Source organism: Hippichthys cyanospilos, chromosome 4, assembly GCF_059441005.1.
Source record: "Hippichthys cyanospilos isolate Australia breed blue-spotted pipefish chromosome 4, RoL_Hcya_1.0, whole genome shotgun sequence".
Taxonomy (NCBI): Eukaryota; Metazoa; Chordata; class Actinopteri; order Syngnathiformes; family Syngnathidae; genus Hippichthys; species Hippichthys cyanospilos.
This window is the reverse complement of record NC_142372.1, coordinates 1,875,927-1,903,101: the sequence shown is the minus strand read 5'-3', so window position 1 is coordinate 1,903,101 and position 27,175 is coordinate 1,875,927. Positions and strand designations below refer to the sequence as shown.

The 27,175-nt window shown below is 41.1% G+C and overlaps 1 protein-coding gene across 3 annotated transcripts in view; it reads left to right on the top strand.

The window, feature by feature from the left end:
- The window catches only part of pcdh17 (protocadherin 17), a 132,837-nt gene that overhangs the window by 35,909 nt on the left and 69,753 nt on the right, over window positions 1–27,175 (top strand). For 2 of the 3 annotated variants that reach the window (XM_088413310.1, XM_088413308.1), the window contains one exon: window positions 26,570–27,056. The gene's annotated coding sequence lies outside the window, so the exon portion shown is untranslated. Of the gene's footprint in view, window positions 1–26,510; window positions 27,057–27,175 lie in introns of those variants that run through there. The other variant, XM_088413309.1, reaches the window with a different exon arrangement.

Here is a 27,175-nt window from a genome sequence, read left to right as displayed (position 1 = left end):
ACTGCCGATTACGGAAAAAAAATGAAGGAAGGGGGCGCAGGGTATGGCCAATTTCCAATGATGGACAAGGGAGCAGTAAAAATTTGTAAAACACCCATCTCTAGTGGCGAGGAAGTGCCGACTATGGTTTGTTTGAACTTGAAGAAACCGGCTCACTGACGATGACGGAAGGCGATGAATAACGGACCGGAAAAAAATGGTAAAACGCCCATCCCCGACAACCTCGATAACAAGCCGACATCTAAAATGCGTGCGGCAGGAAGGAACGAGCAAAAAAAACGGGATTTACACAAGAAACGCTCCAAAAGTAGGCAAGGAGTAAAGCGGGTTTGCGTACCCGCGCCTCACCCCGTCATCTGCTTTTGTCTGCCAACAAAACCGCGTGTATTGATGGTAAACGCTCCTCCCCGTACTCAAAGTGCCAGACCATCAATGAAAATACATCTCGCCAAGGTAGCACTCTTCAGCCTCACCGCTGACAATAAATCTCAGGGCGCCAGAGCCCTAAAAGGTGTGTGAGGGAACCGGCGGCTGATGAGAAAGGTACGTGACGCAAAAGGACACTCCATTTGAAATGGGCTTTCCGGCAGCACACAAATTGAAGACTTCAGCGGCAGTCACTTGCAAGGACAATGAGTATTGGATATAAGAAGAGCAGAATTTGAGCGCTCGGGTTCCCATCACAATCAAATTCTGGGAGCCTATCAAGTAGATACTTAGAAAATGCAGTTTGATACCGACGGCGGTATTAAAACGGTAGCCAATAGGACGGCTGAGGAACGCGCAAGTAGTGTCGGAAAAAGGGTATTACAGGAGGAATAACTGCCGCAAATGGGAGCTGTGATAATGGTTGAGGAGAAATTTATGTTGGCCTTGAGTTCTGAGGCAATCACACATTGGCTGACCTTTTCAAGCCACTGCATTTTGTTACCTTTCGTGTTTGGGGAGGTTTTTTTTACTTTCCGCCATTGTGGCAGATTCATCTGCCCCAAGTTGAAATTAAAGTACCGCCGGAGGTCCCAAATTGAGGTCTTGATGGGGAGTGTTGGGAGTAACGTCTCATCAAAGTATTGTCCCGTATTTTTCGGACTTTTACACGCAATTTTTTTTCTCGTGATTTGAGCCCCGCGGCTTATTGTCCAGTGCGGAGTTTTTTATTCATTATTTTTATTGTATTCATTATGTATTGTATATCATTTCCAAGGGACTCAAGTGTAGAATTTCACAAATACATACAATAAGAATTAGCCATAGTTCCCATTGGGAATAATATAAAACCTTCCCACTCACCATGAAATATTAACAAACATTCAGGAAAAAATATTCTGTCTACATGCAATATGCAATACGAAAAGCATATAAAGGACTAATCAAATGGATAAAGATTGAATATCTTTATTACGGTCTCGTGATTGTATATGACTGCGAGGGAGGCGAGTTTAGCGTTTAGAAGATGAATCTGTCTTTTTATTACTGCTACTAATTACTTTTTGAATGACTTTGCGTTCCTTCCCTTCGTTGTCGAAAAGCTGCTTAACTTCATGGCGACTTATCAGTCAGTCAACAAGGCGAGAAAAATCGTCGATGAAAATGCCTCTGATAAGAAGTGGCGACCGTTTGACACCATCTGACGTTATCAGAAATACAGACAGAGCAAACGCCATGCTAGGACAAGTCGGAGTATACAAAAGATCGTTAGCGTCGAAAAGAATGCGTCATTCCGTCATGCGGTGTCATGACGACATATACAGAAAGAAAATTCCGCAACTGCGCCATTGTGCGGGTGCTTGATTCTGGGAACAGATTTCTTGCTTGTCCTTACAAGGATCACGGGCTTGCTGGTCCCTGTTCCAGCCATCTTTGGGTAGCAGGTCTGAACTGGTTTCCAGCCAGCCAATCGCAAGGCAGACAAATGACCATTCGCGCTCACAAAAACGCTTAAGGCCAATTTGGAGTGCGGAATTTACCCACCGTACATGTTATGGGGATTGTGGGAGGAGGTTCCCGTAGAAAATCCACTCAGGCATGGGGAGAACATGGAAACTCCACACAGGAGGGTCAGAGCCGGAATCTAACCCACCACCTTCACATTTAGGATGAATCTAAAAAATATGTATTACTGTAATTCTTCAAATACAAGATGCACTATGTCTCCCAAAAATGAAGGCCGAAGGTCTGCATGCGTCCTATAAACGATAACTTAAAGATTTGATGCACAGATGAGCGTATTCTTATTTACAATAATTACCGCAATATGACGAGCTAGAGGGTGGACCTCGCTTGGCTGTTAGCGGCAAGTCAGTGTTGCAGCTACAAGCTGGTCGCTTTAGTTGAGGTTGTTGCGGCATTATTTTCAATAAAAGAAGCGAGCAGACTGAAACGACGTCCGAGTCAATCCTTAATCATATACCAAAATATTACTAAAACCGACTGGATCACGTCAAAGTTTTGATGTGTCCTTCTGATTCAATTGAGAGTGCATCTATTAGAGAATGCGGCAAGGTGTTCCATTTGACTCCTTTATTAATAGCGGCCTTTTGGTAGATAAACTGCGCAATTTTGGGTAATTACTGCGCACCCATATTATTTTGCAATGATACAAGTGACGTCAGACCCACCCCATTTGACCCGGGCTGCTATGTTCAAAAGTGATCAGTATCAACGGCAACCGTGCCAGGATGTCAGCATTAAAGTTGACTGTCGTTTCTACCGTTTTAATGTAACGTATTGATAACGTGCAAATCCAAATTTCTCATATGAACCATTCGTTGAAATCTTATAAAACCTCCACATACTGCCGCGGTATGGGGGGACCTTGAAACTGACATGCAATCTGGAAGTCACGGAGTTGCCTTGAAAGGCGGCAGTTTGTAATTCGTAGCTACAAGGATTGATTAAAATGACCTTTCCGAGACGCGCTTTATCGGAAAGGGGGATCCAGTTATGAAACCATTAAGCTTTTCGGCCGACAGACTTGGCCGCAAATTTGAAAAGACGTGCGCCCGTCGCTTTTCAGGGTCGCGGGTTATGACGATGTCCCGCGCGCTAAACAACCGTCGTTTTCATCTCTTGTTATTTTTCACCACGCTTTTGGGGCGCGTTAGCTCAGTGATTATTTCATATTTAGCTTCCGCACGCGCCAGTTGTTCTCGGCCTTTTTTCTTTGATATGTTTTGGGAGACATCTTCTTTTCAGCGGAGTAGCCCTTAAGCGCCTCAAAGCATTTTCGGATGGTTAAACTGAGCGCCGCACGCTTCTTATTTGTAAAACTTTTCGTTTGTTCTCATATTTCATATGTATATATGTAGATTTATGTAAACATAATTGGTAATTCAACTTAAATTACAGGAAAACATTGGTGTCTTGCTGTAAATATTTAAAACGGTGCTTATGAGTGAGTCCATTCTCATAAGATTTTGTTTTTTCTATCATTTCCTAAATTCAAAATCATCTTTTTATCTTATGAGGAAACAATATGAATTTTTGAACTCTTGTGGCATTATGTGCAAGTGTGTGCACAAGGGAAAAGCAAGGAAATCCTAAAAAGATGTAGTTGATTTTTTTATATTGTTTTTTTTCTTTGTAATATTTTTAATATTTTCTTTTTATATTTTTCATAAACATAAAGTAACAGTGCGTCAACCAATTTATTTAGAAAAACTGCCATGGCAACATTTACAATGCAGTATACTTCTCCTCTTCTTTGAGAAGTTGAGAAACTTGGAAACTCATACACATGCATTAATTATTATTATTTCGTTTGACATTTTTGGGGAGTCTTTTTGATGCAATTTTAAACCCCTTCAGTCTTCTTCCTCTCATTAAAAATAGTCTCCTCTTAATCACAAATGGTTCAAACGTGTACAGCAACTCATGACAAGATTATTTGTATACTTAACGAAATGATAATTATATTTATCATAAGGTTACTGTATTATAAGGCGGACTTTCAATGAATGTCCTAAAACTGTTTTCATATACAGTGGGACTTCTACTTGCGGAATTAATTTGTTTCCGAAGTCATTTAAAATCGGGAATCTTTCACAAGTCGAGACACCTTTTACATGAAAATTGCCTAATCCGTTCCAAGCCCCTCAAAATGCTCCTAAACCACAGGTGTGGAACTCCAGTCCTCGAGGGCCGGTATCCTACAGGTTTTCAAATCTTTTCCCTCAAAAACACCTGATTCAAATGATTGGGATCATTTTAAAGCTCTTGCAGAGCCTGCTAATGAGCTAATCATTTGAATCAGGTGTGTTGGGAAAGAAAACTGGAAAACATGCAGGATGCCGGCCCTCGAGGACTGGAGTTCGACACCTATGTCCTAAACCATTTAAATGAATAATATTAAATTATCAAAAAAAAAAAACAACTTTAAAAATGGTTACAAATACACATTAGAATTACATTGGTGCATAATAATCAAAATATATCATGAAAACTCTCCTAAAGTCTTTATATCAATTGTAGCAGTTGACAATATGAATGCAGTTCACTTTTTGGCCTTGAGATGGTGCCGGTGTATTGGCGATGGGTGCAAAGAGAGATACCATTTTAGGATTCATTTCTACATTTTTATTTTACATTTCCAGTGATCCAGGAATCATTTACAAGTCCACAGTAGCAATACAATTTTTGGAGGGATTATTTCGATCTTGTAAATTTACTTTATTTAGTTTATTTTAGGGTCATGCCGAGTGCTTCCTGTATGATATCATTGCTAAACTGCTTTTAAAAAACTCGGATTATCAGGACAGTGCGCCTGATAATTCAGTGTTTGAGAAAATTGAGGGCTTTTAGGTGCGCCTCAAGTACGAAACCAATAGCCTTATAGATAAAACTTTATTTTTGTAAATGTATTTTCATTTTGTGTGTGCTCCAACAATATCTGCAAAGGGCTTTGTGGGACCCATACCAGGTCACCGCAAGAGATAATGAATAAAAGTAAAATTAAAAAACAATCGAGTCATAAGGTCAAAGCTAGGCGATAAAGACGTCGTTGCGAAGCCAAGAAAAGAGCGGGCGCTTAATATCGAGAAGCGATGATCTAATCTCCTCAGAAGATAAAAAAGAATGGGGATGGGAGTGCTTGCGTTTGCCAAAGCTTCCAGTTTGGAGCAAGTTATGCAAGGCCTCGTCTCCTTTTCACTCTTGGCTGCCAAAACAATCTATCGCGCGGCATCCAACGCGCCATCTTCACTCCTCATTATGTTCTGTACACGGAAGAAGAAAGCGTGCGTGTGCGCGAACTCTGTCGAAGGGGGAGAAGATGAAAAAGTTGCGGGGATTCCGGCTATCCAACTATTAATCAACGATTTATTTTTCCCCTTCATCACCGAGCTTGCTAATTCCGTTCGGAGACCGGAGCATTACTACTCCTTAAGCGTTCATTTGAGCAGATTTAGGAGCGTGGTGTTGAGGCTGGCAACAGCTCCACTTTTATGCTAAAAGCATTGGGTTTTTTAATCTCTTCATTTCTTTTTTCTGTTGTTGTTGGCATCGGGAGTGGCGCGACTAAGCCACGAGTACTTGCCGAGCGAAGATGGCGAATAAATCAAATCTGCTCACGCAGATTAGAGCCGCGGTACGATTGGCGTCTGCGCCGTTTTTTTTTTCTTTGTTTGTTTGCGTCTCGCGGAGGACGGGCATTTATTGATATTCTGCTTTTTCCGTTGAACAATTACCAACGGTCAATGTTTGCTCATCTTGTGCGAAGACGAAAATATTACACGTGGAAAACAAGAGGTGGCATTGCTTTCCCGTTTTAGGTCAAGAAAATATGCGCTCTTGTTATGTTGATGGTTTCAGCTTGTCATTTTCAAATGATGGAAATAAAGGCGAAGGTATATGAGATTTCAACTGCGTGTTTGATGACGGAAAAAGGAGAACGAGCGGTTTTCTTTTCAAATTAAGAGCCGATTATTTTGAACAAAAAGACAACTCATCGCTAAACTGCGTCAAAGTGACTCCTTTGGAAAATCTTGAATGCTTTTATTGTTTTATATGTATGCACATAGACTTATGCAGTTAGTTCCTAAATAAAAATATGGCTGGAGATACCACCATAAATGTAGTTCAAAGTTTAATTAAAAAAAACAAAAACATATATATATATATTAGGGGTGGGAATCTTTAACTGCCTGGCGATTGGATTAGATCCCGATTTTGAATTCTTTCGGAGATTGCTTACATCATTTTATACATCCCCCATATACCAGAAAAAGTGATGGATCAATTTCACAGGTGGACATCCTAAAAAACATTTCATAGGAGATACATAAGTGAGAAAAGGTTTAGAAAGGCAAGCTGAATCAATCTCAGCTGTTTATAATTGTAATATGATTTTCCGTGCCCGTAAATTGCGGGGAAGATGTCGAAATCCAACGAAATGGATTGTTTGGAGCGCGCCGTGTGACTTGACTGTTAACGCGCAGTAGACCGACGAGGGACAAGGACAATTATTCCTATTGGCTATGGGCATATGGGCTAGTTAGCCAACCAATTACAAGCAGGTGCCTCCGTCCTAGATCTTGAAGGATAATAGAGGCAGTAATTATTATGTGTTCATTTTAATGGGGTTTTATTGACAAGCATCATTGCAGCTCGCAGCCTTGCAACTGCTTGTGAAAACAGCTTTGCAACTCAATTAGCTTTGACATTGCATTTGACTTCGGCGCGACATAAAAAGGAAACTGAGTTATGCTGCAATTATTCCGCGATTGGCTATTTAAACAAGATAAGAGCAGTACAACACTTTTTAATTGCACCCTTTTTATACAATGACTTGGTTCCAAACTCCGTTTTTATACGTACATATTCTCCTGAGACCCATTCCTTCGTGTCCAGTCTTGTCTCTGTCGTGTCTTGGCGGGACGGCGGACTGAGACATCGTCGGAAAGGCCGGGACGTCCTCTACTGAGCGCGCTAGAAATGTGTAGGGGAGATCCGATTGGTCAAAAGAAACAGACCAAAAACTACTCAGTCGGTTGCGTTCAAAAGTGATCAGTAGCAACGGCAACCGTTTCAGTGCAAAGTCGTTTTCTCTCATGAAACTGCTTTTGGTTAATCTGACTTCAACTGTTTTAATCATCCAATCTCGAACAGATTTGAATTTTGTGTGTGTGTGTGTGTGTGTGTGTGTGTGTGTATATGTATATACAGTATATATATATATATATATATATATATATATATATATATATATATATATATATATATATATATATATATATATACACACACACACACACAATAAATGGGTATTAAATGGCATTAAACGGGTAGTAGAATTTACACAGTTGTAGGGCTTCATTGTGAGGCACATGAGAGACATTTTTGGCATTTATGTTGAAAAGTAAACTTGTGGGTGAGGAATAAAAGCTTAGAAAGTGTGAAGCTGCTTATTATCGCCATTCCTTCAACTCCTCCACACGGGGATAGCGTCAACTTTCACTAACCGGTATGACCTTTGTAGCGTTTCTATGATGAAACAAGAAAAGCTTTTGTTATTGTGATAAACATTTCCATAACATGACCCTCTCACTGCCCTTTATTCTCTTGAGACTTTTTAGGTCGCGCCAGTCAGGCTGAGGATAATGGCACATGGAAGAAACCGTGTACTTCAAACTTGGTGTTTACACAGTAGACATTAATACTTTGAGGGAAAAAAAGACAAGAAAAACACACCAGACAAACTATTTTTTTGTTTTTGCTAAGTTAGCCTCTGGCTAGCAGCGCTTGAGTGTGAATCAAAACGTGGTTCCAGTTGCTACTGATCACTTTTGAATATACCAGGCTGAGTCATATGTGTCATCTGTGGATCTGGCATCACTTTTTTCACTGAAAAAAAAAAAAGAATGATGGGGAGAGATCTATCTATCTTATATCGTTATTATTACCTAGCATAGATAGCTTGCTAGCTAGCTGCCTATCTGTCTATCTATGCAGTTTATTTACTGTGTGTGTGTGTGTGTGTGTGTGTGTGTGTGTGTGTGTGTGTATATACACACACACACATATATAAAAGCAAATTCTCAGTGAGGCAGCCAGAAAGGAGAAATACATGATGTATTTATTAGTTGACAATCGCCAGTGAGGACGTATTTTGTGTTTTCCAGTCGAATAAACGAATGGTAAAATATTGGCGTATAACACAGTTTGTGAACACTGCCAAAAAAAGATGACGCCAACCGCCACAGCGAACACGATCCGCGCGCATTTTGTTCAACTAACTTATCTGCAGCTGAAAAATGAGCTCAAGTGCCTCTCCTATTTTTGTTTACGTTTGCATGGCAGATTGTTAATATTCTTGGCACGTGCTCATTAAAAGGAAAACTTTGAAAACCGGAAAATTGACACGGATTTTGTCATACAAACGTATTGAAGACCTCTCATTCTGGCGGACTCAATCTGGTGAGACATCCCGCGTCCCTTCCGCCCTATCGATTGATTTTTTTTTCATTTCTTCAGGTGGTGGAAAGCTCTTTCGCTTCCATGGTCTTTGTCGAAGCGGGCGTAGCGACAGGTAGACTCCAGCAGAACGCTGACTAATTGAGACGGCGGCGGGTGGTCACATGACTCCGTTCGCAGCAAATCTTGCGCGCTTCCCCGTGCGAGGACGCTGACGTAATTGGCGGAAGCAGAACTTGAGCGATGACTGTGTCAATGTCACCTTAGGTTCTGCTTAGCTGTTAGCAATGTGTGCTGAGTGTCCTGGCCCGCCTGAGTGAATGACAGTGCCACTTTTAAACCCGCTGTGGCTAACGATGTGTACCCAAAGGTTGCGAGGGAGTGTGTGTCCTTGATTTTTGCTACATGTTGAGGACTGAATCCTGGTTTTCACTGCCGTTGTGAGGACCTCTTGCGATTGTACGGACCTCGCAAGTTCAGATGTTTTATTTTGAGCGTCAAAACCTGTCTTTGGATAAGAAGCAGTCCTTGGGTTATTTGGTAGTGAATCCCGGTTTTTACGGGTCTCTGTGGGGACGTCTTGCAAATGTAGAGACCCTTTTAGGGGACCTCAGAAGTTCAGACGTTTTTTTTGAGAGTCAAAACTTGGTTTTAGAGAACAGGCACTCCTCGGGTTGTGCCAGAAGAAATCACAGTTTTTACTATATTTGTGGGGACCTCTTGCAATTGTAGGGACAGTTTTGGTGGACCTCGCAAGTTCAGTCGTTTTTTGAGGGTCAAGACTTGCTTTTAGAGAACAGGCAGTCCTCAAGTTATGCTGAACCAAATCCTGGTTTTTACTGTCCCTGTGGGGACTTTTTACAATTTAGGGACCCTTTTGGTGGACCTCAGAAGTTCAGACGTTTAATTTTGAGAGTCAAAACTTGCATTTAGAAGACAGGCACACCTCGGGTTATGCCATACCAAATCCTAGTTTTTACTATCTTTGTGGAGACCCCTTGCAATTGTAGGGACACTTTTGGTGGACTTCACTTGTTCAGTCGTTTTTTTGAGGGTCAAGACTTGCTTTTAGAGTAGAGGCAGCCTTCAGGTTATGCGGTACTCGTCTGAGTATCGTCCGCCATTTTGTCTTCAGTAGCCAACCAGTTTAGATTGTCAGGTGTGATGCATAATTGTTGAGACATTCACTTTAGCGCAGCTCCTTCTAGTGGATCCATAGCAGGAGCCAGGCACAACTTTTGCTTCTATTCTATGCACCTTATAATGCGGTGCACCCTATACATGAAAACAGTTTTAAAGTAGGTCATTTATTGAAGGGGCGCCTTGTAAGCCATTGCACAGAAAATAGGGTATTTGAATAGTTATTTAGACATCGCGTCACCAGTGGTGGAACGGATCCCATTCGTAACTCTAGGACTAAGAGGTTTGAATTGGATTTTGGTTGAGTTCAGGTCAAGGGTGTTAGGCAATGTGTTGTGATGGTTAAGGTCAGGGTTAACTATGGCAGAAAAGCCCCTTGTGTGCGTTTGTTTAAACAGCTATACTTGTGAGCAGTGTTGTGACTTTTCTACTGGTATAACGAGGACATTTTGGAGGAGTTGGGACATTTAGGCCCGGTCCTCAAGACTTGCTTTTAGAGTATATGTTTGAATTGGATTTTGGTTGAGGTTGAGGTTAGGGACAGGTAATCTGTTGTGAGGCTTTAGGTTCATGTAGAAATGCATTATTTCAATGGATGTCCTCACAAGTATAGTCATACAAACGTGTATGTGTGTGTTTGTGCGTGCTTGCGTGCGTGTGTGTGCATGCCTGTCCAGCTCTTCTGGGAGTATTGCTTGTCATTGTATTCATTTAGTTTAGCCATAAAGACATTGTCCATTAACTTCCTAATATGATTTTAATCTATTTCAACCCCTCTGGTAAAAGGTTAAAACGAAAATAGCAAGCTTAATGGCACGCAATGACAATAAATGGAATGTTTGTCTGACACGTTTTAATAAATGACAATTCCTTGAAAAAAAATCGCCTTCCCTGTGGCATGTCTGGCGTGCCAACTGGCAGGCCGCATCCTCACTCGCTGAGCGTGGCCCACCAGTAGGCGGACGCCATGTGACTCGGGTCCAACTCCAAACCGTTCAAATGAGCGACAGCCAAAGGTCCAAAATCCGGGCGTGTTCGGCTGCGCGTGATGGCAGGTCGGTCAGACAGGCCGACGTCAAGTGGAACGCGCGCCCGGATCTCCCCGGGGTCGGCCCCGATCAGATTTAGCTGCCCTGCGCCGGCTGTCGCCGACCGCTGCGGTTCTAGGGGTCGGCGATGCGGGGGTGGGGTCGTCCACGTGCGCCACGAGCTGCAAAGAATGTTTGCGGTCCAAATATTTGTTACGGTCACCATATTTGCCTTTGTCGTAACGATCCAAAACAGGTACCGTAAATGCCGCCGGAATCACAGATCGAGATACCGCTAGCGATTATTTTTCGATTCATGAAATATTATCCTTTTTGTAAGCCCTCTGTCCTATTATTGACATGTTTTTGAAATGTTTTTTTCATGGTACGTGCATAACTGTCATAAAAATATTACCGGTTATTAAATTTATTAAGTGCTTGAGTAATAATCTACTGTAGGTACAAATGTAATACATGAGGTAATCGAGTACTAGGGTAAACAATTACCATCATGATTACTTTCAGTGCGCAGTCATTTTCCGGCACTGCTTCATTCAACCACCTGCTTTCGAGGCCAGTCAAGCTAGCTAGCGGCTAATTTATTTATTTTCATATATATATATATATATATATATATATATATATATATATATATATATACATACATACACTCACACAGTGGCACTTTAACCTGAGTATAGAGCTCTAGTTTGGGTCTCCTTGTGAAATCATTGGGTTTCGAAAAGCCAAAAACATTTCCTCCAGGAGCGCGTGCATCGGAGCGCGCGTTTGGGAGCCGAGCCAACAGCATAACTATAAGCCGGACATAAGCACGCACGTGTGCGTATGAGATGGGCATACTAAATACGCTAACTGTAGTGAGAAGCCCTGCGGCCACTGTCAAAACGATCTCCCCGTCGCAGCGCGCCGAGTCGCACCCGCTCGGCCGGCGGTACGGGCTAACCGGCAGTCGGCTGTTGGCGTGTATTCCACCCGTTTTAAATAGACGCGACGACGGAATAAATAACGACTTGGACGGGCACGGATCAAATGGGAGACGTGATTCTCGCCAATTGGTGGGATCCCCCGACTTCCTCCCTCCGCCGTTTTCCCGCATGGCCATATCCAGTTGCCAGGAAACCACTTCTCCGACGCGCGCTCCTAATTGTTTTGACTGAGTTACAAGCTGTTTAATAAAGGCACCTTGTACACTGTTGTGATTCGAGTCATGCGCAAGCCCAGCCAACCAATTTGACTTGCGGGCCGGCTTGGCTGCCCAAATGCTGCCGGATTAATCTCTCCAATCCAAACAGTTGCACATGCAGTCGTACCGTTAAGAGGGCATTTCGCTTCCCTCGGATAATGTGAGGACGCCGGGATTACAACGGCTTTTCTCGCGATATCCGTACGGTCTTGTCTACGTCTGTTGCTGAAAAGTAAATGCCGCATCCTGCCATCCCCATTCCTGATATATATATATGTGTGTGTGTGTGTCATCGTACAATACGATGTGGGTCATCGTATTGCCAGGAAATCGAGAGAATTGAATTCATTTCCCTCGATGGATGATGCACTATTTCAGACTTGCTGTGGGTAGTTTTGATTGTGTCGATGACACGGTGATGTCAATTTTGGGGGATATGAATTCATCTCAAAACACACATGAAACCGAGCGACCTTGACTAGAAATGTTTTCTATAAATTAACTGACAGACTAGCTAATAGCTACAAGGCTAAAATTTTGGAAATCAGTCTTTGTATTGCGCCCCCATTGAAACGTTAGCTCCAGTTAAGATGCCTCGGTAATCAGGGAAGCATTGATATGCAAGAGCGTGTTCAGCATTCAAAGCAACAGTTTTCCCGGGCTCACGAAAAATGCAAATATGTACATTATCTGGAATGCAATTCCGATTCGAGAGCGCCGCCAAAAATGAAGCGGCATCTGCTGAGGTGAGGGCCGTCATTGGGATGCAGCGATCCGCATGTGACATCACATCCGAGCGTTGACCTTGCCAAGTCAGGCTTGCTTTTCTCGCAGGTAGATTTGCAAACGTGTTCTCTCGTGCCCTGGGAGACAGCTCATTTTCATAATTGTTCATAGTTTTCCTTTAAACCATCCATAAATGACACCATATTGAACCTGCTGTATGTAAATTACTCATAGATTTTGAATCTGGAGGCTGAGCGGCAGGATAACACCCTTGGCACAGTACAGCCCGTAATGCAATTTGTTTTATTTAAATGAATGGCTGCCTATAATTCATCTTGTTCCGATACAATTCTTGGCCGCCTGATACCGATTCTGTGCAATATCGGTCATTCCGATACCATCCCGGTTGTTTTTCTTCCCCTTCAATAAGATCGGCACACTTGTTGGCGGTCAAGCGCCGCTTTAAAAGAAATTCAGTTAACCGTTTATTAAACAAAACACAAGGAAGGAAGACAATAGACTTGGGCTGTTTTACTCGCGAGGAGAACGGACAGAGCAATCTAATGTGCGCAGTCCTGATGGGTTAGGGGAGACATTTGTCAGCAACGTAACAATCAGTGGGGGATGTAGGTGTGAGTCCATATACTATCAGTCCATGCGATCCCTGCTATCATCTTTCCCAGGAATATGACGACCGACCCCGTCCGCCCTAGTGTTGGGTTTTATGCATTGTTCTTACAGCTGCAGGAGACGTGTCCTCTCCTCACACTATTTTTGTGGCATTCTTCTGTCATTTGTTAAAGTTAGGTTCATTTGAAGTGCTTGAAGGCCTTTTTTCCGTTATGTCGCAATAAAAAAAAACATGCAGCAACCACCAAAACGAAGCAAACTTGCAACACTACAAGTGCAAAAATAGTACACACATCAAGATTAAAACAACTGCAAAGAAAAAAAATGCCCCCCAAGAAGGGATACTTATAAACACATTTTAGGTCAGAGCATCGAGTTAGGTGGGGGCTTGGCGAAATATAATTAACAAGCACTGAATTGGAGGGATATTTAATGATTTTGCACCATATTTAATGAAACATTGATTTGTTTAGTTCCAGATTCAATTAATTAATGTAATGTTTATTTAAATAATGAAACATTAACTTCTTTAATGAGAGGTTTAATAAATTCATGACAATGTTATTTAATGATCACATTGTACATTTATTTCTTTCATTTTGGCACGCTCCATCCTGCATACACACGAGCCTCCTTTCTTCCCTGTGTTTGCTTGCACCCCCTACACACGCACACACACATCCTCCACACCCGTGCTGGAAGCTAACAAAAACGTCCATCTTTTGTGCCATTAAAATCGTTCTGAAAAGGGCCCGTTAGCAAAAAAAATAAAAAAATCCATAAAGAATCCATTTCATCAACAAATAACAAAAGATCACCTTGCATTTCTTGACGGGATCGAAAAAAATAGACGAGGATTACAGCTGATTTAATGACAAAACACAAACCGGTCTGAGTGCTACTTTTTGATATGATTCAAAAAAGCTCACATAAAAGCAATTTTTTTCCCGTTGTCACCTCAGCGCTGCATATATGACTTGTTAGCATGCTGCGCTGTACGTGTTGGCTATATAAGAGGCGGATGCACGGTGCAGCGAGGAAATAGAAGACACGGGCGTTTCATTGAATGGATTTGGGCTGCTGCGGGCGGCCTGCTTTAAGAGAGAACTTGGCTGTGTTGTGAACGATAAGTGGGATGACTCCAGGCGCATCAGCGGCGAAGAAAAGCTTTGCTGGAGGGACCTTGCGCTTCTGGCTGGAAGTGGCTGCGCTATCTGCCACCAAACTATTCAAATATTGAACCTGGGATGTTCTCCCCTTCGCAAATGGCTACACAGCTTGCCGTGTTCTGAACGCCGCCACGAGCGGGCTGCAAGCACACAACGGCCTCTTCCTCGTCTGCGTGGACGCAAGAATTTTAGTCTTTGGACACCTGCTCTTGTGTTTAAATAAAAAGCATGTGGATACTGTTGGGAGAATATTGTTGAAAACTCTAGTAAAACTGGTAGCTATCCATATATATATATATATATATATATATATATATATATATATATATATATATATATATATATATATATATATATATATAGCTACACAAAAAATGGTGTAAAGAGAGGACAAAAAAAACGTCCACTTCATAAGGTGAAAGAAAACGTAAGGCAGGGACGTCGTAAACCAGGGGTCCACTGTGTATATATATATATATATATATATATATATATATATATATATATATATTTTTTTTTTTTTTTTTCGCCTTACGACATCTCAAACATGGCGGTCAGTGTGCGCACGTGTCTACCAAAGGCAACACGCTTATATGTCACTACACGCGTCACTGCTTATGTCACTACAACGCTGGTCTGCTATTGGTCGGTGTCACGAATCCCTAAGATACTGGTATACTATTGGTCAGCGTCACGGGGGTCACGAGGATGCTGGTCTGCTATTGGTCAGCGGCGGGGGTCACAAAGATGGCTGCCTAAAGACTTGATCTCAATTGAGAATGCTTTGGATATGTTATTTATTCAGCATTTTAATGCTTCATTCAAAATTTTAATTGGTTGCTATAGATGTTGCAAAATTGCTAGTGATGTTAAAGAGAGAAGTAACAAGAGGATTTATATAAAAACGAAGCTGGAGATAATCAAGATGCAAAACTTTTTTAATTGCTCTATTACAGAAACATCCTATCTTCAACAGATTGAACATGCCTACGTGTTTCGCACCAACGTATTTATAGAAAATAGACGGATGGATGGATATTTTCAACATATCAGCAGAGGTAAATAGAAGTGCAAACTTAAAATCGGTACTTTTTCCGTTCCCCTTTGTTTCACTGATTGATTGTTTTAGTGAGCATATTCACATGATTCACATCTTTTCACTTCTACTTCACAGTCGAACCGTTGAACAGATACACACATCGGCTTTAGCGGCGCATTGTTTTCTGTCGGCAAGCAAAAAAAAAGACAACAAAAAATTTACCTGCAGATAACCTACACTGGACTACAGGCCACAGGGCTCAAATCATGAGAAAAAAAAAAAAAAAAAAAAAAAAATATATATATATATATATATATATATATATATATATATGCATATGCATTCTACCCCATTGCAAACTACCACCAGAATAATTTTTAAATGTATACCTAAGATCAGGCTATTTGATAGAGCTGTTTTTTTTTTTGGCTTTCATCGTCCTGTGCAAGTCATGATTATGTTGTCTGCTCAGTGTACTTAGCCTGGAAGTGGTCTCCTCATTGTTACATAATAGTATTACAAGCTAATAATAAAAACAACTTACAAATAATTCCCAAGCTAGTGTTATAGTAGTAGCTTATCTGCTAGTATTTTTACCCAAGCATCCATAATATGGGTCTGAAAAGTCCAGCGTTCTGTTACTTAGCAACAGAAAAGACGCATTATAACGAAACATCATTTTAACCAACCTTGCCGCACCAACTTGCACATGCATCACCTTGGTAGCTTTGCTTCCTCCCATTAGCAGCAAAAGAGAATGACAAAGAATCCCTTTTTTTTGTTCAAGGTAAATGCGAATGCTGCAGCGAACGGCGCACCAACATGGTAATTGAGAAGAAAGCCTGCTGGTGTGCCCTCTGACATCTTGCCGCTAATTCCCTTTCTTCATGGTGCCACCTACAACCTGCACCAGTTATTCAAGGGAAATTGTAAAAAGCTCCTCTCCAATCTCAGTATGAGACAAATCTTTTTTCACATTGGACACTATGCTTATGTTCGGAGAGCAGGGATTAATACCCGATTCTGATTTTTGGGTGAAATCCAAGTTTTTGCGAGGTCGTTCACATTTCCAGGTAAATGTGACCTCTTTGTGACCCAATGGCGCGAAACTATAAGGATTACGTGACGTCACGCACAGCGAGCGTTAACGGCGTTTACGGAAGTACCGCGACGGAAGTATTTTGTCCACTCCCTTGATATTGACGTGAACGGAATTTCTCATCAAAGGGAACGCATTGAAAGAAGGCACTAAGGAGCTCCAGCGCTTGTGAGCCTGGTGAGGATGATCGGTCAAGATGATGGATGGATGTTTCATAACCAGCTTTGAACGATGTCACGAAGTGAGCGAGGCGGGGCCGTGGCCAAAGGCTTCGGTAAACCAGACGTTTCGTTTCCCGGTTCGAAATATCGCCAACTGAAACCGAATGAAATCGTCTAAGTGCTAAATGTACTGTATTTTCCGCACTATGAGGTGCACCTAAAAGCCTTAATTGTTTTAAAAAGGTGATGGTGCGCCTTATAATCTGGTGCGCCTTATATATGGATCAATATTGAGATTGGGATCCGTAGACGGGGAATGAACTGATAAAGTACTTGTTTCTTTTGTGTGTTTACAGTTGAACAAGGTTGATCATATTGACATTGAAGTATTATGCTATTGAGACTTTAGAGTTATTATTTGAGTTATTATTACTTTGAGTATTACGATATTGTGATTGAAAACATTTTAAAATATGTCAATAATTGAGGGTGCGCCTTATAATCCGGTGCGCATTATACATGGAAAAAGTTTAAAAATGTGTCATTAATTGAGGGTGCACCTTATATTCCGGTGTGCCTTATAGTGCGGAAAATACGATATTTAAATTGTTCTCCGACTCTCCTCCCCCATACTCCATCCCCCCAAAGTCAACCCTCATGAAGATTTCTTCAGCGCTCCATCAAAGGCGAACCTAAAAGCCTTATTTTTTTTTAAAAGCTGATGGTGCGCCTTATAATCAGGTGTGCCTTATATATGGATCAATATTGAGATTGGGATCCGTAGACGGGGAATGAACTGATAAAGTTAGCTTTACCCGTGTCTTCAAAATATGTCATTAACTGAGGGTGCGCCTTATAATCCGGTGCGCCCTATATATGGAAAAAGTTTAAAAATGTGTCATTAATTGAGGGTGCGCCTTATAATCCGGTGCGCCCTATATATGGAAAAAGTTTAAAAATGTGTCATTAATTGAGGGTGCGCCTTATAATCCGGTGCGCCTTATAGTGCGGAAAATGCGGTAATTTATACGCATACTGTTGATAGTTGAAAATACCACGATATCGGCCCAGATACACGTCGGCAAAGAAATGGTAATCGGAGCTCTTGAAACTTCGGTCTGAACGTAGCCACAGCGTCTATAAATACTCCTGCAAATGAAGCAAACTTCAATTTGACAGCGTCTTTGTATAAAATGTGTTATTTTCTAATGATGTTTTGTGATGAGCTCCTCCTAACACGGCACAGCAGATGGTTGGTTTCACTGTGTCTTTCTAATTTTATTCTAGGGGGGAAATGTTACAGAAACTATTTAGGAACCAGAAAGACTTTTCAAAAAAGAGAAACAGCATGGTCAGGGGACATGATCCGTCTGTCGAATGGAGTGCGACGCAAAATAGGCACAAAGGCGACAGATGTGATATTTTAAGTTGTCTCGGTCCTTTTAGCAGAGTATCAATTATATGTTTTATTTTTTATATATATATTTGTGTTTTACAGTACCCGACTGTTCAAAAGAGTGGCGCTTCCCACATCATCTGAGAAAACTCGCCACCGCTGTGCTTCTCTTATTGACAGTTGGCGAGGAGAGCATTTGATCAGATTCAAACACTAAAAGCATCTTTTCAAAGTCCCGCTCCACCCACTGCCAATCTTCCGTCTCTTTAAGGCTTTAACGCAGCGCTTTTTGTTTTATCCCAGCTCTAGCTTTACTCCTGTTTGCCGTTTGTGTTTTCAACGTCGTTACACGCTTGCCGCCGCGCCGGAGCGAGTAGCGGCTAAGCACAACAAAAGAAAACTCGGCGCAAATAATAAAAGGAAAAACTTCTCGAAATACCAACCGTGTTTTTCCGACTGTAAGCTCTAACTATTTTCTCAGGGTTTGGCTAGTGCCGCTTAAACGCAGTTTTTTTAAAGCGGAGCAAATGTGCGAATCTGTTCAAGGTGTGAAATTATGGCGCGACTAGGAAGTAGAAGTAAAAAGACGTGAGCCAGTGGCTGTTTAAAAATAGAGTATTCAAGTATAAATATGATCCTACTTGGCTGTTTTATTATAATGCAGTGGCTTGACAGGCAGTCATTGCACTTCTGGGCCAACAAGCTTAAAAAAAAAAAATAAAAAAAGAAGACAAATCTCACCCCGTGGTTAATGTCCGGTAAATGTGTCTAGCCTGACTGTGTTATTTTACTCTTCCATGCCTGGGTGAAAGGAGAAATGATGAGATCTGCAAGCCCGAGTAAGCCGAGCGAGTCCAACGCTTGTCGCTCACTGCGGTTGGAGCGATCTACGGACGTGAGTGATGCGTATTTTTATTCGGATGCTGTTTGCTAAACTGCAAACGCGGATGTATTCATTTATTATACTGCTCCTGAGCTGTTTCACTGGCTTTGGGGATATCATAAATGGCTCAAATATCTATTTTTGTCATGTATGCGCCGGAGATTGCTGCAGCAGATGTTTCTGCAAAAAGAAGGTATGTTAAAATCTTGAAAATGTTTGTTTTTATTTAAAGCTTTTATTTTTTTCATTTAAACTGCCTGTTTACGGCGACATCATGCTTCCAACACAGCCTCCACTAACATATTTTTCAAACCCACACTTGGATCATTAGAATACCGCATCAACACGACAGTAACACACCTATTTTCATTTACTAGTGAAGATTGTCCCCTGGCAGCGAGAGAAACTCAAAATCGATACTTTGATAGAATCTTCTTCTGCCTCCTTTTGTTTACTGTGAGATTGCACCCTGGTGGCTCGTAAAAAATAAAATAAAATGCACATACGCCGCACTGAGCTATAAGCTGCTGGGTGCAAAGCGTGAGAAAAAAGTAGAGCCTTATAATCTGAAATGAGACAGTTGTAGATGATTTTTAGTGCCATTGTGGCGTGGAAGAAATTCACTGGCTTGTTCAAATGTATTAACACCAATGCTGATAAACTTCCCCCCCATTATACACGCAACACCCTTATCCCTATAAGTTACAATGACATATTTGCATTGTAACGTCCAACTTATAGCGTATACTTGTAATGCCTCACACACGCGCACAGACACACACACATACACACACACACACAAATGTACACGCATTCAGATTAATTACCACTAGATGGTGTTAATGTTTTATCCCCTCGGCTCTATGGGAATTCTATAACCCTGTAAGATCATTAATTTGCAAGAAAAAAAAGTATTATAAAGGTCAGTATAATATATTAGCGCTCCATTTGATGTAATACCAACATGCCCTCTGTATAGCTGCAAAAGGACAAAAACTCTCCTTGTTGGTGTATGAATTCAAATGGATGAAAACATCCGATAACAATAACAAATATTGAAATGAAAATGATATTTCTCGGAAAGGAACGTAATAAAGGAAGCGTAAAATGTTTGGCGTGTAAAAAAACGCCACCGTGCAGATCACGCCGTCGCGGAGCTGTCGCGTTCACCTCCGACTCACATGCATGGATGCTTGAAACATGAGTGTCCATCTTCACTGCTTCTGATTCATCACAGAGGGAACGGCTCTTGTGGGGAGGTTTTTGTTTTCAGCTGCTTTCATATCACGTGGCGGTTCGGGGGAGGGTGTTAGGATGTTAGAATGGATTATACCTTCTGGACGGGTAAGAAAAGACAGTCAAAGATAGCGGCTGGGTAGAGGAAATTCATTTCATGTTTGTTTTGAAGCAAAAAAATCCATTTGTCTCCTCTGAATAACGTCCTTTGCTGATGTGTGATCCTGATCTTATATATATATATATATATATATATATATATATATATATATATATATATATATATATATATATATATATATATATATATGCAGTATATACACATTATATACCACATTTTGAAGTCTAGTCGGGAGGTGCGTTGCATTCAAGTACAGTCAGACTCTGACTAGTCTTGGACTTTTGTGACCTGAACTTCACTTGGACTCTGCCCTATGATTTGACCTTGACTTGGACTCGATCCTCGTGGACTCGGGCTTGAATTGGACTCTGTCCTTTGACTCGACCTTGACTTGGACTCGAATGCCGTGGACTCTGTCTTGTTTTGGACTTTTGTGACTCGGTCTTGACTCTGTCCTTTGACTCAAACTTGTACTCGAACCTCGTGGACTCTGACTCGTCTTGGACTTTTTGTGATCGGGCTTGACTCGGACTCGAACGTCGTGGACTCTGTCTTGTTTTGGACTTTTGTGACCCCGACTTGACTTGGACTCGAACCTCTTGGACTCGTCTTGGAATTTTTGTGATCGGGCTTGACTCGGACTCCGTTTTCTGATCCGAACTTAGCTTTGACTCGATAACGGCGGACCTGACTGCAGCCCTATGTAACAGTACAGTACTGGAGTAAATTCCTCGCCGGTCATCTGTTGAAAAGATCCGGTCCCAAGGTTTCGGTGCACGCTTTTCCACCGTGCCTTTCGGCGCCAAGGATCCTGAAAGGGTTGTTTCCGGACTCGGGTGAGTCCTCGAGACGCGCGCTCGCCTTTTCTCGGCCCTCGAGAGCGCCTCGGGTCCTGCGACGATCCCGATAATCGTCCATTAACGTCAGTTGTTCGGACAACAACGGCGCGCGATAAAGCAAGGTCATACCGAGTTGGCGGAAACCAAAACAGTCCCGGCCTTCATGGGGTCGGGAGAGGTTCATTTGAGATCCGCCCGTCGCCATGACATCCAGGCCGACCGGAGTGAGTGTTGACCAGATGCGGATGGTTTGATCAAGTGGAGCGCTGTCAGCCCACCCACTCGGGCTGACATAAGCTGTAAGGCCTAAGCGTATTAGGAGGCGGGGGGTCCACCGGGGCCACGGAGACGCTTCGGAGTAATAAACTCATCAGGGGAGAGACAGATACACCTGTTCTCTACAGGGTGACTGACGGAGGCTACCGAGAAGGATGGCTTCAAGAAAGCGGCTAGGATACGAAAAGTACCATGAGATTATAAAGCGGGAAGTGACTCAAGCCCCAACGCCTATGGAAAGACAAATATAGAGCCGTTACTGGGTCGCTTAAATGAACGGCCTGATGCTTTTCAACAATCTTCTAACGCTTCTTCGCTCTGAATCACCTTGAATAATGTCGGGACCTATATGATTTCATCGCTCCGGTCTATTTCCATGCAAACTAGTTCATGTTCTGATTTCTTCTTCTCGTCCTAAACGCGCAATTTACAGAAAGGAAGTCAGTCTGGATAAATTGACTGGACGGACGATCGGCGGAAAAGCAGATGGTGTCGTAACGGCGTTGCGGCTTTTATTGACATCTGAAAACAAATACCAAAAGACAAACAAAACAAATTCGATGACAGTATAATAGATAAAAAATAAGTAAATAAATAGTAGATAAATAAAAACATAGTGGATGAATAAGATGTAAAAATAAAAAGGACATACAGTATAGTGCAGAATAAATGAAAATATATTTTTAATTAGAGTAAACAAAAAGCACAGTGAAAACAAATAAATTCAAACAAACACGTTCATCGAATAAGTGAAAAACTAATGTTAAAGATTAGCAAAAAAAATAAACGACATCTTTGTTGATGAGGAAAAATCAAACAAGAAAAAAACTAAGAAATGAACACTGTTAACAAAAAAACTGTAAACAAAAGACAATGCAACAAACCAATAAACATTAAATGAAAAAATTAATAGACATAAGAAAAAACAGACAAGACGTATTGTATAGTAAATGAAAAATAAACAATAAAAAAGAATAATACACAAAACAATTACAGCACTGAGAACAACAATCAGACAGTCCTAATAGAAAAAAAATGCAATAATAATGACAATTATTAAAATATAATCATAAAAAACTCAATTTTATTGTGTTATTATATATATATATATATATATATATATATATATATATATATATATATATATATATATACACACACACACACACACACACATGTAACATGACTCATTAATATGACTCATAACATCAATCCACAATACCGGATGAGTACGTCCTTGTATGCAGTGTGCAGAAAAACAGAAAAAGAAGAGAAAAATAAGAGGCGGGCACGGTGCAGCAGAAAATAGGACACGAGCAGGAATGATCAATTTTTCTTTCATGAGGTCTTCCTGGACGCTCAAACTCAATAGAGGGTTTAAGATGCAAGAATGTTTGACTTCATCCTTCTTATTACTTTTCATTGAAATTTTCCATCCACGCTGAAATACATCAAGGGTGTGTGGAATTGTTATTATTCGGGTTGAACCTCGGAGGCGTGCACCTCAAACAAACTTAACTTGATTTTCGAGCTCGATTTATATTCTATATGTCGCTTCTTATGTCCCTTTTCCTCCGACAAAAATTTCACGGGGAATTTTCACACCTAAAGAACATTACCGTATTTTCCGCACTATGTGGTGCACCGGATGGATGGATGGATGGATGGATGGAATGAACGGCCCATTTTAAAACATATTTTTATATATAGGGTGCACCGCATTATAAGGTGCATAGAATAGCAGCTACAGTAACAGCTGGGCTTGCACCACGCACACACTAGATGGAGCTGCGCTGAAGGGAACGTCAACAAAACAATCAGATAATTCAGTCAAACTTTATTCATACTACTAGTACTAAAAAAAAAAAAAACCCAAACGCTTGATTATCTTAAAAATCTGTTTCACTTCGTTGAATTTATTTCATTAATCTATTACAATTCAAATATAATTTTAAAAAATACATACTTAATATTAATAATGTATATAATTAAGTGTTTTGTTAATTAATATATATATATATATATATATATATATATATATATATATATATATATATATATATATATATATATATATATATATATATATATATATATATATATATGGCATTGAATGAGTTAACCACACTGCATTTTTCCCAACAAACACTAAAAAAGTCTTGCAAGCAAGATGGGGAGAAAATGAAGAAATGAGGATTTTTTTTTTTTTTATTCATACGTTCTCTGCTAAATTTCACACATCCTGTTTTTTTTCTGTAAATATCAAGTACAGTATGTGGTATCACCCCACCGTAAAAGAATATCCAAAGTGTTATACAAGGATGACACGTTGGAAAAACAAGGGCTTAAAATATCGGCGCTAGCACACTTTTACCATAAGGCTGAAACGTACACGCCGAATATTTTGCAAGAGGAGAGAAAGTTTTCCCATTGCAACGCGGGGAAATTACGCGGGAGACGGACGAGAAGCGAGCGCATGTCAAGCAGGTGACATTTTCCCGCTGAAAAAAAAAAAATCCCAGTGAAAATGTCAGCTGTGCTGTTTTTATGTCCGAGCTTGCGGATAAATGAAAAGCTCCCGGACGGAGCCAGCTGCTAATTTGCAAAAAGGCAAACAATCGAAAAAAGGCACCCGGGAGCTGAAATTTCACCCGATTGGCGACAACGTGTCAAAGTTCAACATGGCGCCACCACACCAAAACTTTACGGGTAGAATATGGCCCAAGTCTTGTATTTTTCCAGGGCCCCTGAACCCAAAGGATTTTAATCACTTTCAGTGGGAGGAGTCAAATTTCTAGAAGGTGGAGTCAAATATGTGGCCCCGCCCTCTAAAAATTCATGCATTCCACAAGCAATCTAATAGATTTCTGAGCCCCTCCGTATCGGAAAAAAAAAACGACCGGATCCTCGCTTTATAACAAAAAAAATCTGCTCATGACTGAGAAAACGCGTGGAACATTTTCAATTCATTTTTCAGACTCATATTGGGGAAAAAAGAATAAAAACCACAACCTTTGGAGATGCGATTTCAAGGAAGCAACCTTCATTCAAGGTTAAATCCACTGATTTCCCGCGCGAGATGCTAATCATATCGTCAAGCCGCGTCGGAGTTTCGCGTCTCCGCTTACGCCGGTGGCGGAAATCCCCAAACGGGTCGCGGAGGGCGTCAGGTACACGCGGCCCACGCGCGGCCCACGCGTGGCGCTTTCTATGCAGATGGGGGCGGTCGTTTGACATTTGCTTTCATCGCTTATCAACAACGTGACATTTGTACATCAAACATGCTGTTTCACAATTCATAATCGGTCTTAGCGACCGCCGCGCTCATCCATGATCTTGACGCATGTCGCACTGACAAGCCCAAAAAAATATATTTTTTTATCGGATTAACGGCATTGTTTTCCATAATTAATCCCACCTTTTACAAAGCTAGCTGTCTATGTATGTCTGATTTTATTTTTAAACTTTAAAACAGCGGTGTGTACGTTTTTTGTTTACAGGAAAATAGAAAGGCAAGGGACAATTTGATTCAGATTTACTGATAGAGTTGCTCGATGTTCCAATTGGTTTGCTCTTAATTTAAAAAGAAACACAAATTGCTCATGTTATGATGATTAACGGATTAACGGCAATGTGTTCCAAAATTAATCCCACCTTTTTACAAAGCTAGCTGTCTATGTATGTCTGATTTTATTTTAAAATTTTAAAACAGCGGTGTGTACGTTTTTTGTTTACAGGAAAATAGAAAGGCAAGGGACAATTTTATTCAGCAACTCCAGAAGGTAGATTTTGTAGCTTGTAGCTATCCATTTTTGTAGCTCTGATAGCGTTCAAGCGATAAATTGCTTGATGTTCCAATTAGTTTGCTCTTAATTCGAAAAGAAACACAAATTGCTCATGTTATGATGATTAACGGCAAGGTGTTTCATTATTAATCCCATCTTTTCACAAAGATAGCTATCTATGTATGTTTGATTTTATTTTTAAACTTTAAAACAGCGGTGTGTACATTTTTTGTTTACAGGAAAATAGAAAGGCAAGGGACAATTTGATTCAGCAACTCCAGGAGATAGATTGTGTAGCTGGATACAGTTTAGCGATGAGTTGCTTGATGCTCCAATTAGTTTGCTCTTCGTTTGAAAATGAACATGAATCGCTCTTGTCGTGGCATCAAAACGCATTAGATTAGATATGCTGAAACCATGGGAAACTCTCAAAAACCTACGCAACATTTGAAAGTTACTGATAGAGTTCAAGCAATATGTTGCTTGATGTTCCAATTAGTTTGCTCTTAATTTGAAAAGAAACACAAATTGCTCATGTTATTGAATTAAAACTAGTTAAATGTACGTATAACACCTCAGGAAACTCTTGAGAACCATTGGTCTAGAATTCCCAAGAGGTTACTCTTTGCAGTATACTTAAAGGGACAGTGTGTAAGATTTAGACCTTTTTTCATTGCAGACAGCAGGAGGTTTTGGATTTACCATTGCCTGTAGCTATAACAGACATGGCAGCCTCGGGAGGAGTGCCATTCCCCCATGTAATATCATTTCATGATAAGCAGAACTATGATTATATTTCAAACATACTATTGGTCATTAAGAACACATTTTATGCAAGTTTTTGACATTTATAAACATTCAATTTATTCCTTTTTGATTAAAACGCTCTAAATCGTACACATTGTCCCTTTAACACATGGCCATTTGTATTGCGAAGTAGCTGTTGAGCTGTGAATCCATTTAATGTTTTTTGTTTTTTTTTTTACTACTACATGATGTGTGTACTAATGCATGGACAGCGACTTTTTTTTTTTTTTTGCCTAACGGTTTAACGGTCATTTCTATTTTGGGCCACAAACATCTGCTGGTTTCCTGGATCAAAACAACAATGGAAGTGAAGTAGTGAGCAGCTAGGTGTTTTTTTTTTTTTTACCCCTTTTTTTTTTTTGAAAAATAACAAGAAGTGCGGGTGGCCAACGAGCCGCCCATCATTTGTAGTCGGGACTGTTGCTTGCATTTGAATCCCTCCTTCTTTGCCCACCTCCTGCAAGCGATTGGTTGCCTCGCGAGCGCAGGCAACATTTTAATGCAAGCGCGTTCGTGCTCGGAGTTCATTCCATGCTCGGAAGCGCTCCCGCACTCAGGTCCCGGTCCAAACGTCAACAACACACTTTTTTCTTTTCTTTCGTTTTTTTTTTCTGGCAACAGCTCGCTTTGCACCACGGCGGAGGTTCTACCGAGTTGATCCAGAATGCAAACGAACTGTTGCCTGGCAGTCCTTCCGCACTTCGGATGAGGACGCCGGGCAAGGACACCACGCCGCAACTGATTGCTCATCGGAACCGGGGAGGACCCGCTGACCGCAAGCTCGCTCGCCCTTTTCACTTTGGATCTTTACCTTGGCGCGCATGTTGGATGTCCGACGTTTCTTGAGCAAAGGTGACTCACAGTTTTTTGTTTTTTTTTTTGCAGAAGGCGAGCCTCTGCATCCCAATCACATAAGGGAGAGAGGACTTCACACGTTCACATCGCAGACGAGACTTTTCCCAAGCCTCTTTTATTTCTTTATTTATTTACACTGCGGTGCATTGTAGCCCGCAAACGAGAGGGATAAGGGTCAAAGTCACCCTAGCCCGTTTAGGAACTGACTTTGGATTTTTACCTTTCGGAGGGATTATCACATCCATACATATGGGTAAGTTACCTTTTGAATGTGATTTTTTTTTTTTTTTTCGAGAAAGCAACAGCTCTTGCAGTTGAGTCTTGCAGAGAAAGACACGTAGCACCAGAGGAGAGAATTACACGCTTGTGCTG